This window comes from Mustela lutreola, chromosome 1 (genome assembly GCF_030435805.1).
Source record: "Mustela lutreola isolate mMusLut2 chromosome 1, mMusLut2.pri, whole genome shotgun sequence".
NCBI classification, from domain to species: Eukaryota; Metazoa; Chordata; class Mammalia; order Carnivora; family Mustelidae; genus Mustela; species Mustela lutreola.
This window is the reverse complement of record NC_081290.1, coordinates 174,938,965-174,952,143: the sequence shown is the minus strand read 5'-3', so window position 1 is coordinate 174,952,143 and position 13,179 is coordinate 174,938,965. Positions and strand designations below refer to the sequence as shown.

Below are 13,179 nucleotides of genomic sequence, written 5' to 3'. Positions count from 1 at the left end.
TTTAATTTAATTCCAGATTCATAATAAAGATAAACAGTTTTTATATATGAGTGGCCATTTGGATTACCCTTTCTGTAAAGTACATGCTCAAATCTTTTGATATCTTAACATTGTGTCATACTGACTTCTTTAATAGTAGATTTTCTGAATGAACTTTTAGCTGTGTAGGTCTTCTCTATCTTATTTTGAACTTGTTTTCATTTCAAAATATTTATATTTATTTTCATAATCTGCTTTTATTTTGCTTTGTCTATTATCTATCTATCTATCTATCTATCTATCTATCTATTTGCAAGCAAGAGAGAGCGAGCAAGTGAGAGCGCAGGGAGGGATAGAAAAAGAAGGGAAAAGAATCTTAAGCAGGCTCCAGGCTCAGCACAGAGCCCAACTCTGGGCTCTATTTCACAACCCTGACATCATGACCTGAGCCAAAATGAAAGAAATAAAATAAAATTAAGGTGTTAAAAAAAAAAGGAAAAAGAATTGGAGGTTTAATTAAGTGAGCCACCCAGGCACCCCTCTGGTATCTTAAAATAGCTGTCATGTCTTTAAAGTTCTGGAGTATCCATTTAATTCATTTATAAAATCTTTCTCAATATCATTTTTAGTTTCAGTTTTTTGTTCAATTTTCTTTCCCTCTCATTTCTTTGAGCAGAGTAATCAAGCCATTTTACAATCTTTATTGATCATTTTAACATCATACTTAATCCCATTTTGTCTATCAAATCTTGTTAATGGTTTTTCTTTGTGTGCTTTGTTACATTTTGCTATGTTCAAGACATTATATTTGAAACTCTTATTGAGTAGGGATAATTAAGAGCTATAATAATGGTATGGTCCTCCTTGGCAGGATTTTCTCTTATATCTGAGACTCTACAAGACAATCATATTCCAAATTCAGTGATTGACTTTCTCAGTTTACACAGAAGGCAAGGTAGGCTATAGTCTTATTTCTGCTTCTCCTTGTGCTTTGGGGATCTCAACTTAAATTTGGGTTGTACCAAAGTCCTCAAATTTGATTGCTGCTGGATTTTGAATTTTGTTTCTCTAGTATCAAGTGTCTATTAAAAACACAGCTCAGTGTGTTTTAGCAGTTTCAAATGGTCTCATAGCTAAAATGGCTTCAGGCATATATCTCTAGACTCTCATTGTGTTTCGTATTTTGGCCCAGTAATCCCTCACTTATTTTTATAATCATTCTGATATTTTTAACTTTAAAAGCTATTTTGACTGGATTTTTAAGTTGTCTTAAGTAGGAGTTTTTAGATCACCATTACTAGAAGCAACAACAAATATACATGAAAATATCTGCAGTAGTTTATCACATCTTTATGGCTTTGAACTTCCATAAGCCGAGGCATCCTTCTCTAATCACTTAGGCAAACTCCAATTTACCCTTTAAAACAACACAAGAATTGCTTCTTTTAAGAACATGTTCAGGGATGACTCTTCCCCACTGTTCTTACCAACATTCCCACACACTCTTTGCTACCCACACCTTGTTTATGAACTTTCATTAGGTATATCAGCATCACCAGAATTTTGCTCTATTGTATTTTTGTCCTTTAGAGCTTTAATTAAATATTAATTCCATAGAAAGTCTGTCCCTTTTCTTTCAAACCTGGGTTAGTTATTTCTTCTCATTCTTTGTCAGAAGTTACTTTATTAGAGAAACTTACAGCTGTATTGTGACTTTGGAGCCTTTACAGTTTTTTGACTGGAAAAATCACCCATCCCTGAGATTTTTATGCCGCTTCCTAGCTGATATTATTCAGAAATCTGTTCAAAACAGACTTTTTCAGGGAGGCCCTTTCGGACCACTCAGTTACAAAACCTCTTCTCAATCACTGCTCTTTTTAAAATGTGCTTATTTAGTTCAAATATGCATCACTATTAAAGAAAAACCAGTACGATTTTTTTCTTTTTAAAGTTGGCTTACCTATTATCTATCTCTCCCATTAAAATGATTCCTCTGGGCTGGGGTTTTGTTGTGCTCATCTTGGGCCAGGCACTCAATAAATTGTCTCTGAATGATTGAATTGTTTGACTCCCTTGCTAGATTCTCAACTTCATGAGGCCAAGGATTGTTCTATTCAGTCCTTCTTTATCCTCAATGTCTGTTATATTGCAGTCACTTACGTGACTAATGGGGAAAATCACAGAAAGAAAGAGTTAAAACTACAGAAAAACCCCGTAGGTTCAATAACACAAAGCTTTCTAAAATTATTTAGCCCAAGAATTGAATACTGGCTGCACTTTTGATTTTTTTTAAATGGTATTGAATTTTATTTAAATGGAAATACTTGAATGGTAGAATAATAAAAAAAAATTATAAAAGCAACTTGCTCCTTAAAGTAAGAATTATATAGGGCATCTCTTCTAGAGGCAAAATTTTCAAATGTCAAACATCTGAAAGCATAGAAGGAGAAGTAAGAGTGTGAATTGTACTTCAATGCTCTTTTCTTTATATTCAGAAAACAGCTTCATTCACACCTTTCCAATTTTTTCAACTCTTTTGACAAAGCCTTCAGAGGAGTTACTGCTGATGACAACCATCACAGCCTGACAGGAGAAATTTTATAAAGAAAAATAATAGCATGTTTTTCCCAAACTGTTAAGGATATGGTGAAGCTCTGTCGGATTCAAAGGAGGAATGTGCAATTCCATGCTATATATAATAATAACTTATTTTAATAGTGGCTTTGCAATTTTTCAGATATATCCATTTACTGAAACCACTATCAAATAAACAAAAACAAACAAATTAACAGGGGTTTGAGACAGGAATTATCTAATCTAAAAATAGCACATGTTCACAGAATACACAACACATATCCCAAGTACTACTATAGGTTTCAACTAATAGTCAAAACAATAGTAAACATGATTCAGACCCTACCAGTCAAATCATAAATGGGACCTTAACTGTAAATCCTTATCTTTAGATCAAAGCGGGTAATTGGGTGCTGAAGATACATTATAGAACTAATATGTTATAGAACTCCTCTGAAATGAGTCATTTATTCCATCACTTTTCCTGCACAGCTGCTGACCCATGTTTTGGTTCCTGGAAATAGCTGCTACCCGGTCATACTTCTTAAAAGCACATATATTGATAACTCTACTCATTCCTCCATTCCTCTGTGACTGTCACTGTGTTAAAATGTGGAGTCAGCTGACTCACTTGTGGTGGTAATAAAGTAGATGAGTTTTCAAAGTATTTTGTTATTTCTAAAAATGCAAAAACCAAATTACATTGAAATCATAAGGGGTGTTTCAGGGAGAGCTGTAGGATGTGGTTTCTTGTGCAATCCACAGAGATTAGCTCCAACACATATTTAAACTCTCCTCTAGGAGCAACCTTAGTGGTAAAACAAGAAGATAAGCAGATGTATACACACCCTGGCACAAAATGATCACTTATGTTTGGCTTCCTAGTCTCCTCGTGTTACTTATTTATCTTAACTTCTCTCTGAAATCAGGGAACACAGAATCTCAATCAGTTGACATTTTTCTACTGAATTACCCAATAGTCTGATCATACCCCTAAGACTTTTTTAAATTAGTTCACTCATAATCCCAAATCTGCTTTGCTTCATCTTAGTACACTGTAATTTGATTTCAAAATGAGGACAGTTGTCAGTAATGCCACATTCATTAATCTATTTTACAATTCCATGTACTTAGAACTATGAAAATATGTTAATAACATCCATTCCAATAAGCCACCCTAAATTTATTATCATGAAACAAGACCTCAAGAAAAAGAATTCAAAATCATCCATGTATTTGCAATTTATTTCAATAAAGCCTTTATCAATAGACTTCCCTGTGCACATGGTGGTCAAATTGCTGGTGAAAACCACCAGATCTATTACAAGCTTTCTCATGGCTTCTAGGTAACCCAAGTGAGCCTTTATTGATACTGGGAAGGGATAAAGCAGGGAAGGGATAAACAGTGATGTAAGAATTGGCTAGACAAAAGTAATGACTCTCATTACAAAGTGAGTATTTTAAAGCAAAAGAGCCTGTTGGGAATATTGTTTTATAAAATAGTGGTTTTTTTAATTAACCTTTAAAAATTCAATTAGTTAGCATATAGTGTACCATTAGTTTCAAATGTAGATTTCAGTTATTCATCCATAGCATATAATAGCTAATGCTCAGTACTTACTGTTATAGCTTCTTGAAAGCAGAATTTTAACCCACTGAGCCACCCAGGCGCCCTTGAAAGCAGAATTTTAGATCACATTTTCTGATTACTTCCATGTAGTACAAAACTTTCCTGCTAGCAACCTTTAAAACATACTGTTTGTTAGAGGAATTTCTTTAATAATAAATAAATAGGAATTTATTTAAATTTATAAATATATAAAATAAATATGAATTTATTTAAATTTATTTAAATATTGCACACTGTTTCATTGTTCATAAATAAGGTGATGATATTATAGCCATTAGTTGGTAGCACTGATATATCACTTTCTTTTTACTTCTCAGTGCATTCTCTTTGCACAAAATAGATATATATTTTAAAAGAATCTGAATCTGTGGCAAACTTTTAAAAAACCCTATACAGTAAAGTTTATCATTTTAAGTAATCTCAATTATCTTCCTCAATTGTGATAGTATATCCTTCTATCTAGGCCAGATATTGTATGAGGGATTTGAAGAGACATACTTTTCTAAATTTCACTTTTCTCATCTGCAAAATGCTGATCATGATCCTACAATAAAATACACTTACAATTTTTTGATGAAAATTTATTTATTTTAAGATTTTATTTATTTATCAGAGAGAGTGGGCAAGAGAGCAAGCACAGGCAGACAGAATGGCAGGCAGAGGCAGAGGTAGAAGCAGGCTCCCGGCCGAGCAAGGAGCCCGATGTGGGGCTCGATCCCAGGACGCTGGGATCATGACCTGAGCCAAAGGCAGCTGCTTAACCAACTGAGCCACCCAGGCGTCCCTTTTGATGAAAATTTAATCTGTATAAACAATATATTTGCTGTAATGCGTGGTTCATGGAAAACATCTTATTTAATTATAAGCAACAACAGTATTAGAAATTAAGTAAGTGTGTCTATAATATTTAAAGTTTTAACACATAATTCCAGTGCTTTGCCTTATTTTCTCAAATCCCTTTACCACTTTCACTGACAGAGTCAAATGTACTTTTTCTACTAGTAGCCAGCTCTTTGTCTTTTGTCAGAAAGATGCCCTTGTGAATTATTTATAATAGAGATATTAGCAATAATAATAATAATAATAAATAGCAATGAAAATGTTAAAAAATGTTTTCTCAACTAATTAGGGTTCTTAGACATCAGTTAGAGGAACCACCTCTGGAAAGCAAATTAATCTGCAGGACATTCCCAGAATTAACAAGTCAGTCAGATACAGGGTTGTACATAGACTGAAAGGTGAAGCAAAAGGACTAGGTTTGGAAAATAGGAAAGGACAGTGAAAAAAATGATCAAATTTTTGGGCAAAATAAATCCTTAGGTGTCCTTTCAATGGAGTCCTGGGCATTATGTAGCAGAAATTCTGGAGATTATCTCAATCCATTGGAGTCACCCCGTTTATTAGCTTGCTATTGACAAAGTTATTTACAAACTGTAGAGCAAGAGGTTATAACGTAGAAAACTGATGGTAATGCACAAGATTCTTGTTAACAATAATGCAAGTTAGTGATTTTTCATTAGAAAACATAAATGCTATATCCCAAATTATGGGCCCAGAGCACTTCTGCTGCACAACTCTGCTTATATCCCAAATAACCATGTGAACTAGTTTTAATATCTGCTTCTCTTATTAATTTTTGAATAAAAATTCTTGACACAAGTATTTTATAATTGTGTGATAATCATGCATTTAATTTCTTGGAGAACAAAACACACTTTAGCATAACTATGTTCTTTCACAGAACCAGCCTTGATAACACACTTCTATATGTTAGAAATGATGTAATAAATGTAGAATATTGGGCACTCGTTTGGTATTCTTTGCCATGTTTTGCACTATCTAAAAAGAGATCAGTGAACTTGGACTGGAGGTAGTAGACATGGAAGAAAATAAAATATTACAGAGAAGAATACTCTGTGGTCCACAACCTAAATGGGCTGGGATTCCCATCATTTGGATCCCTGTAGCTTTACAAAAGTCAAATAAATTTTTGTGTCTCCTATTAAAGTTGATTCCCCAGTACTTTTTCAAACATCTCTTGTAAAGTATTGTTTCCCAGAAAGAGAGGGATTTTGCACATGTATCTGCCTTTGTCTCTGGTCATGATCTCAGTCAGGATCCTGGGATCGAGCTCCATATCGGGCTTCCTGCTCATTAGGGAGTATACTTCACAGTCTCTCTCTGCAGCTACCTCCCCCTGCCTCACTCATGCTCTCTCACTCAAATAAATAAATACAATCTTTAATTTTTTAATTAAAAATAAGATAAATAAAATAAAATAAAAGTCTGGTCTTACTACCCCACTTAGCTCCCTTTTTTTTTGAGTTGTATTTAAAGCAGCATGAGAGAAGATGAGGCTTTAAAAAAAAAAAGGAAATAATTGAGTTTCGTTAGGATTTAAGATCTTGTCTGCTAGACAAAAACTTTGGCTTTGTTAACATGTGAAAATTACAAAAGAGAATAAGAAAGAATTCTAATAATTTTTGTAGAAATTAAAAATTTCCTCCAACACAATTACATACAGACCCATTAAGTAAATTCATTCCAATGTCCCAAACCAACCTTTTCTAATAGTAATGCATCTGTGTAAACAGGGTCAACCCAAGGAATAAATAAATATTATTATTTTTTTCCTGTCTCTTCCACAGTCACATCTGGGTATATTGGTAGCAAGCCAATTATCTATCTTATAAGACATGATATCATAAGGAAGTGTATTCTGTCCATTTGGAACAACTGAAAATGATTGTAATTTTATCTTGGTGCAGTAACTTGAGATGGCACAGTGTGGGTTATGAATATATATATATTTTTTTTTACTGGGAAGAAGAGATTATAGAGATATTGGTTATCCAAGAGAGACTGACAGGTGTTGATAGTTGCCAGGTCAATATCCATCTACTTTTTCCTTTAATATCAGAAAGCACTGAGGGATTGACAACAAGGAAACTTAAAACAACATCAAATATTTTATTGTCTCTTTTCTAGTGATATTGTAACCATACGACAAAGTATCAGTCGTATAAGCTATCATGCTCTTTTACCTCTTTCTGCCAGAAATGTGGGCTTAATAGTGAGAACTCCAATAGCAATTTTTGCAACTGTGAATAAAAAGCCATGAAAACCTCTAAGATAGTTCACTTGACTTTCTTAAGACTCTGAACCAACACCAGAAAACACTCTCTGTAGTCTTCTTGTTAAATGAAAAAATATGGTTAACCACTTTTGAAAGTCTACTACATACAGCAAAATGTAAATCTTAATTGAAATATGTCCTCTCAGCTGTGCTTAAGCAACTGAGTCCTGAGCTTTTCAGGTTTTCAGTCTGAAAGAGTACACCTCTGGTGCTCTGAAAGGGAAGAGAAAGGACACCCTGTTCTCCATATAAATTAAAGAAGAGAAATCTGTGCATTTAAGTGGGCCATATAAAATTTATCAAGCAATTATCTCCTAACTCCTTCCTATCCAAATTACCTGATATGCTCTCCCTACTCCTTTATTCCACGTTACTGCCTTTTCCAGGATTCTGTCTCACATCACAACATGTCTTCTGTTATTTCCTTCTTGCAAGCTAGTTTTGTTTTCTCCATCTAAAAAAAATCAACAATCATTGTGTATTTCAATTCCCACTTTCCTCAAATGCATTGATTCTTCTTATCTATTACTCTTTCCTCATACTCAGTGTCTTTGTCTTTTTGTGGCTTGTACTTTGCTTTTCCCCATCCTTTACTGCCATTATATAATCAAATCTAATAACTTCTTAGAGAAAGTTAAAAATTCCTGCATAGCCACACGTGAACACAAAGTCACTGATTTTTAGCAAACCTATAAGATAGTCAGACATCCATTCAATTTCTTTTTTTTAAGGTTTTATTTATTTATTTGACAGAGAGAGATGACAAGCATGCAGAGAGGCAGGCAGAGAGAGAGGAGGAAGCAGGCTCCCTGCTGAGCAGAGAGCCCGATTTGGGGCTCGGTCCCAGGACCCTGGGATCATGACCTGAGCCAAAGACAGTGGCTTAACCCACTGAGCCACCCAGGCGTCCCTCCATTCAATTTCTTAACTGAGTCTCAAATGCATCCTGAGTTCTAACCTAAACCTAAGTTCTACTTCTTACACGTTGTTATATGACCAAATTCTTTCAGTTCAGTATTTTGTAACATTTCAATATTAATCAATTGATGCTTTGTCTGTGTATTTCTATGAAAATAATTGGAATACTGTAGATTTATTGATATATTTATAGATTTATAATCAAAGTTTCATCAGTTGAAGTTTTTGGAAATTTCAGATATAATGATTAACCTAAAATGATACTGCCTCAAATCCCTCTGATATCAAGGCCCAACACCTGATTATAGCCAAACCTGTGGTGGATAATTCCATGGGAAATTGCAGTTACTTAACACTGATAGCACCTCATGTTCTCTCTCTCATTTTAGAATGTGTCCAACACAACCCCAAAGTGTAGGAGAGTTAATGTCCTCTGAGGACAGCTCTCAGTGAAGTGGAAATAAGAACCATAGATAAAATTGTCAGTTTTCAATTCTTCATGAGGACAACCTAAAGAAGTTTCTCAGGACCTTTCAGTAAAAGCAAGCCTTCATTTTCTTTCAACAACAATTATATCAACAATGTACCTCTTTGACAAAGTTGCTTCTTCACTGTATCACTTTCCCATTCTTTTCTGCCTTGGATAATCTCCCAGATAAACTAACTGTACTCAAATCCTTTGTCCTACTCTTTGCCCTCGGATAGAAACACCTCAGTGAGCTCTGTGTCTACAATCCTGTCCTTTGCAGTACTGTCCTTGATAAACAGACATTGTGCGCTTTCTTGCTCAGAATTACCTTGGAGGACTTTTTTCTCCAGAAGAGCAGCTCTGAACTCTGGAGTCAGGAAAGCCAGAGCAGCGTCAGCACAGGGTAAATCCATCATGCTCTGCTAGGCCCAGAAATGCTGAGATAAGGATAAATAGGAAATGCGCATGGGATCAGTCAGTAGAGGTTGGGATTAGGCTTTGGCATTGGTCCTGCCTAGCGCCTGCCTTCCCTCCACACCAGTTCTGATGCTCTGGGACGGGGCACACCGTGGCAGGTCTCCAGACATTTTTGGGTTTCCTTACAGTGTGTTTCCTCACTACCTGACTGCCCATCCTCAGATGTGGGATGCCTCATAGAGCCCAGCAGGGGCTTTGGAGTCTTTGTTGTGTGTTTTTTTTTTTTTTTTCTTTCACTGTTCGGCTTCCTTTTGAATGGGGTTGATGCTTTCTAATGTGGGGGGCAAGAGGGAAGTGTATCCAGTCCATTTGATGGCAGATGCACTGTGAGTGATTTCTCACCAGCTCCCAGAGCACCGAGCTTGCTCTTTCTGCCGTTGGGTAAATGTAAACTTGGAGTCCACTGCTCTGAGCGATTTCCCAGGTTGCTGCTAGGCGGTCAGTTTTAGCTGATTGAGGAGACAGCAGTAGTTGGTACTGGGGAGGTACTTGGGAGGGAGAATGAGGCAGGCAGAGAAGAGGGGGATTCGTGTATGAACGGTAGGACAGGGCAAGAGAGAGGAGGGGGTTAGAGAATGGGAGAAGAAGGGCACGAATGGGAGAGCCCAAGGAACGTGGTGGAAACATGCAGTTGTACCCACACTGACCTAAAATAGCTCCATCCCCTTGCCTGGGCCCTGTGGCCCGGGCGAGGCTGTGTCGGTGGCTTCTATGACCTCCCCGCTCCTCACCCCTCGCACCTGGGGCCTGCTGCACAGTTTGTCCCGAAAATTGATGGCGTGCAGGTGCAGGTGCCTGAGCGCTGTAAGGCATGGGGGGCGGTGGGGGTGGCAGGTTTTAACTTTGGGAATTACACTTCTCTAATTGTCTCTACTAGCCCTCTCTGGACTAGAGAGATTTTGGAGAGAATTGCCACGGAATTTAACCAGTTACAGTTTCATGCTGTTCAGAGAAAAGGCATGCCTCTTCTGGACAAAGTAAGACCAGTAAGTATTGGTTTCGATTTTCAATTTGCTGTTTGCGAATTTCCTGGATGATTTTTGTTTGACCTAGCATTGCCCCTGATAATTGCTACTTTACAGGATTTTGAAGCTAGCTTTGAATTTTTTTTTTCAGTATCTCCTGCTTGGGACCCTTCTTCCATTATGTCACACTAGATAGATTTTGTGTAAAGACACAAGCGTAGTCTCCAAACTATGCAAGTAAAATTAATTCTGAATTTCATGTAACTTGACACATCATATGATGTAGTCAGAGTTCATTTATCCAAAGCCCTTGACTGGGTTTAAATGCACGTTTGTCAGATTTACTCCGTAGCTTAAGAGGCAAATAACTTTTTGTCATTCCGTAATTGTCTAAACTTCACTTTGATGAAGCCGACTTACTTTCAAAGAAATCATACGGAGGGGACGCCTCAGTGGCTCGGTCAGTTAAGCCACTGCCTCTGGCTTAGGTCATGATCCCAGGGTCCTGGGATCAAGTCCCACCTTGGGCTCCTTGTTTGGCAGGAAGCCTGCTTCTCTTTCTGCCTATGCCTCCTTATGTGCTTGTGCTCTCTCTCGACAAATAAATAAATAAAAACCTTTAAAAAAGAAAGAAAGAAATAAAGCAATCATGGGGAGAAGAGATTCATTGTTATTCTCTAGGAAATGTTGGGATTTTAATCTTACATATATTCTGGTAGAATTAGAGGCTCGATTTATATATATAACACATATGTATATAAATTATACACATATATTTGAGCTTTTAGAAACTGTTGTGCCTGGACCTTCTTTCCTGGTCTCTCTGTTCTTGCAGCGTATAGCCCACATTACAGCCATGCTGCAGCAGTCCCTGGGAGGCCTGTTGCTAGAAGGGCTTCAGACTTCCAATGTGGACATCATACGGCACTGCCTCTGAACTTAAGCTACATTTGACAAGACACGGGATGCAGAGGCGTTAGTTGGTCAAGTACTGGTGAAACCGTACATGGATGAGGTTTATGCCCCCATGCACCTCATTCCACAAACACAGAGCATCTAATCTGGCTTCGTTTCTTGACTGGGTGCGAGAGAGCTCAGGGCTCTTCCTTGAAGATGCTCTTAGTTCCTGCTCTTCTGGATGTAAGAAAAGGTTGGTCCCGCTTGGATCCAATCAGCATGGCAGGAATCAGGCATACGCCCGTTTCTCTTCCAGTGATGCCATAACTCAGGGATCATCTTAATTTAGTAGGGGTGAGGGACTTGCCTAGGAAGAAGGTACGGATCAGAACATTTTCAGGTCAATTTCCATTTCCATAAGTTATACGTTAATGAAGTTGCCGAAAAGCGTGACCCCACCAAGGCGCCCATGCCCACTGGAGGAGCTGGAAGACAGCTCTGTGCGCAGGGAAAGTCTGTGAGGGGAGGCGTCTTCGCAGAATTGATGTGGTTTAAGTCTTGAAGACCATGGGGGAGTTTGCCAGGCTAGGAAGGTGGGAGGGAGGGAATATTCAAAGATAAAGGGCTTTGAAGGGCGAGTTAGCAGGGTAGTACCTTAAGTCCGGAACTTGGTTACCCAGTGTTCTTGACCTATAAGGATACAGTTAAATACAGGGAGTCAGTGTATCCTGCCTCTGAGCGGCCGGAGTATGGGCTGCACCATGTGAGGCCGCCAGCAATCAGCAACTTTCAACTTAGAGAGCGTTGGTTTCATCTAGTTCAGGCTGACAGAAGTCATGAAGCCAGTCTCAGCGTTTGAGGGCTTTCTTCCAGTCACCTGCCAGTGCGAGTGCTCTTTCTGTCCAGTAAGTATAAAGCTACCCACCATGACTTCAGGATGAAAGGCTTCCAGTTTTAAAACGAGACAGTATCCCAGTGATAGAAGTGAAATTGAAGGATTAATTTCAGTAATCTTCTCAGCTTCATTAAGACTACTAAAAGTAAATGATCTGTCAGTTCTTTGTATGTATCCTATTACAGTTCATAGCTCTCTCTGTGGGGGTGAAATAGATTACATTATTCTTTGTCACTAAGTGAAAATATTTTAGTTGTTTAATTTATGCCCTTTTCATTGAACTGAATCTAATATGCTAAATTAGGGAAGTAATTTATGTTTCCGTGTCATTAAGTGAACTGTGGCCACGTTTGTATTTTAAGTTTGTATGCTTGTCATTCACCTCCTGCAACTCAGCCTCACCCAAAAAAATAAAATACTAAAGCAAAATAAGATGTGTTTTCTTCCATCACTTTCCATCTCAGCACTTTCCCTGTTCTGGAGACGGTAGAGGATAAGGCCAGGGTGAAGATGGTACAGAGTTGTTGTCTGCAGATACAGTATTTCACTTTTAAGCTCAGAAGGGAAGCAGATGAGTGTGTGTGATGTTTTAGCTTCAGGCAAGTCTCTGTCCCTCTGCCTCTGTGTCCCCCAGGGTTGGAGCAGTATTCCCAAATCCCGGGACCTAGATTTTCATGCCATTGTTACTTACCTCCTGTTTAGAAAGCATACTGAGTGGGGAGGAGGAAGGACGAAGTGCATTTTTAAGGTTTACACGATTCTTTTCTCTGTAGTGTATAGTTCATACTTCTCTTTTAGGTGCTTTAAAAACAAACAAAAACACAAACAAACAAACAAACAAATAAAATAAAACGCTCTTCCTTCTGCTAGGTGATTGTAGAGCAGATCGTTGAGTCTCATCCGGACGGCCTGAAGATCATGTATGCTAATAAGCTCCTGGAGTTTGTTCCTCACCACTGCCGCCTTCTTCAAGAGGTCACAGGAGGGGCCATCTCAAGGTGACGTAAAATGCTGTGTATGCACCTGAGCTCAGTTTATTGACCACCTGTCACCTCCTCATGTGCCGCTGATCCCTGGCTGTCCTGTCTGACCCGGGAACGTGGGAACATGTGCTCTTCCCTATTTGTTACCAGTGCTGTGAGGCAGGTGTCGCTTGACTGGGTTTACAGGGAAGGGAATGAAGAGTGGGGATGAATCTCAACGGTGACATTTGTGTGACTCCAGAGCCTCTGCTTTTCT

The 13,179-nt window shown here is 38.0% G+C and overlaps 1 long non-coding RNA gene across 1 annotated transcript; it reads left to right on the top strand.

The window, feature by feature from the left end:
• Positions 1-10,043: 10,043 nt before the first annotated feature.
• Positions 10,044-12,916, top strand: LOC131820133 (uncharacterized). The gene is made up of 3 exons (XR_009349468.1): positions 10,044-10,169; positions 10,984-11,163; positions 12,811-12,916. It is a non-coding gene; the product is annotated as an uncharacterized LOC131820133 (long non-coding RNA).
• The last annotated feature ends 263 nt before the right edge of the window (positions 12,917-13,179 follow it).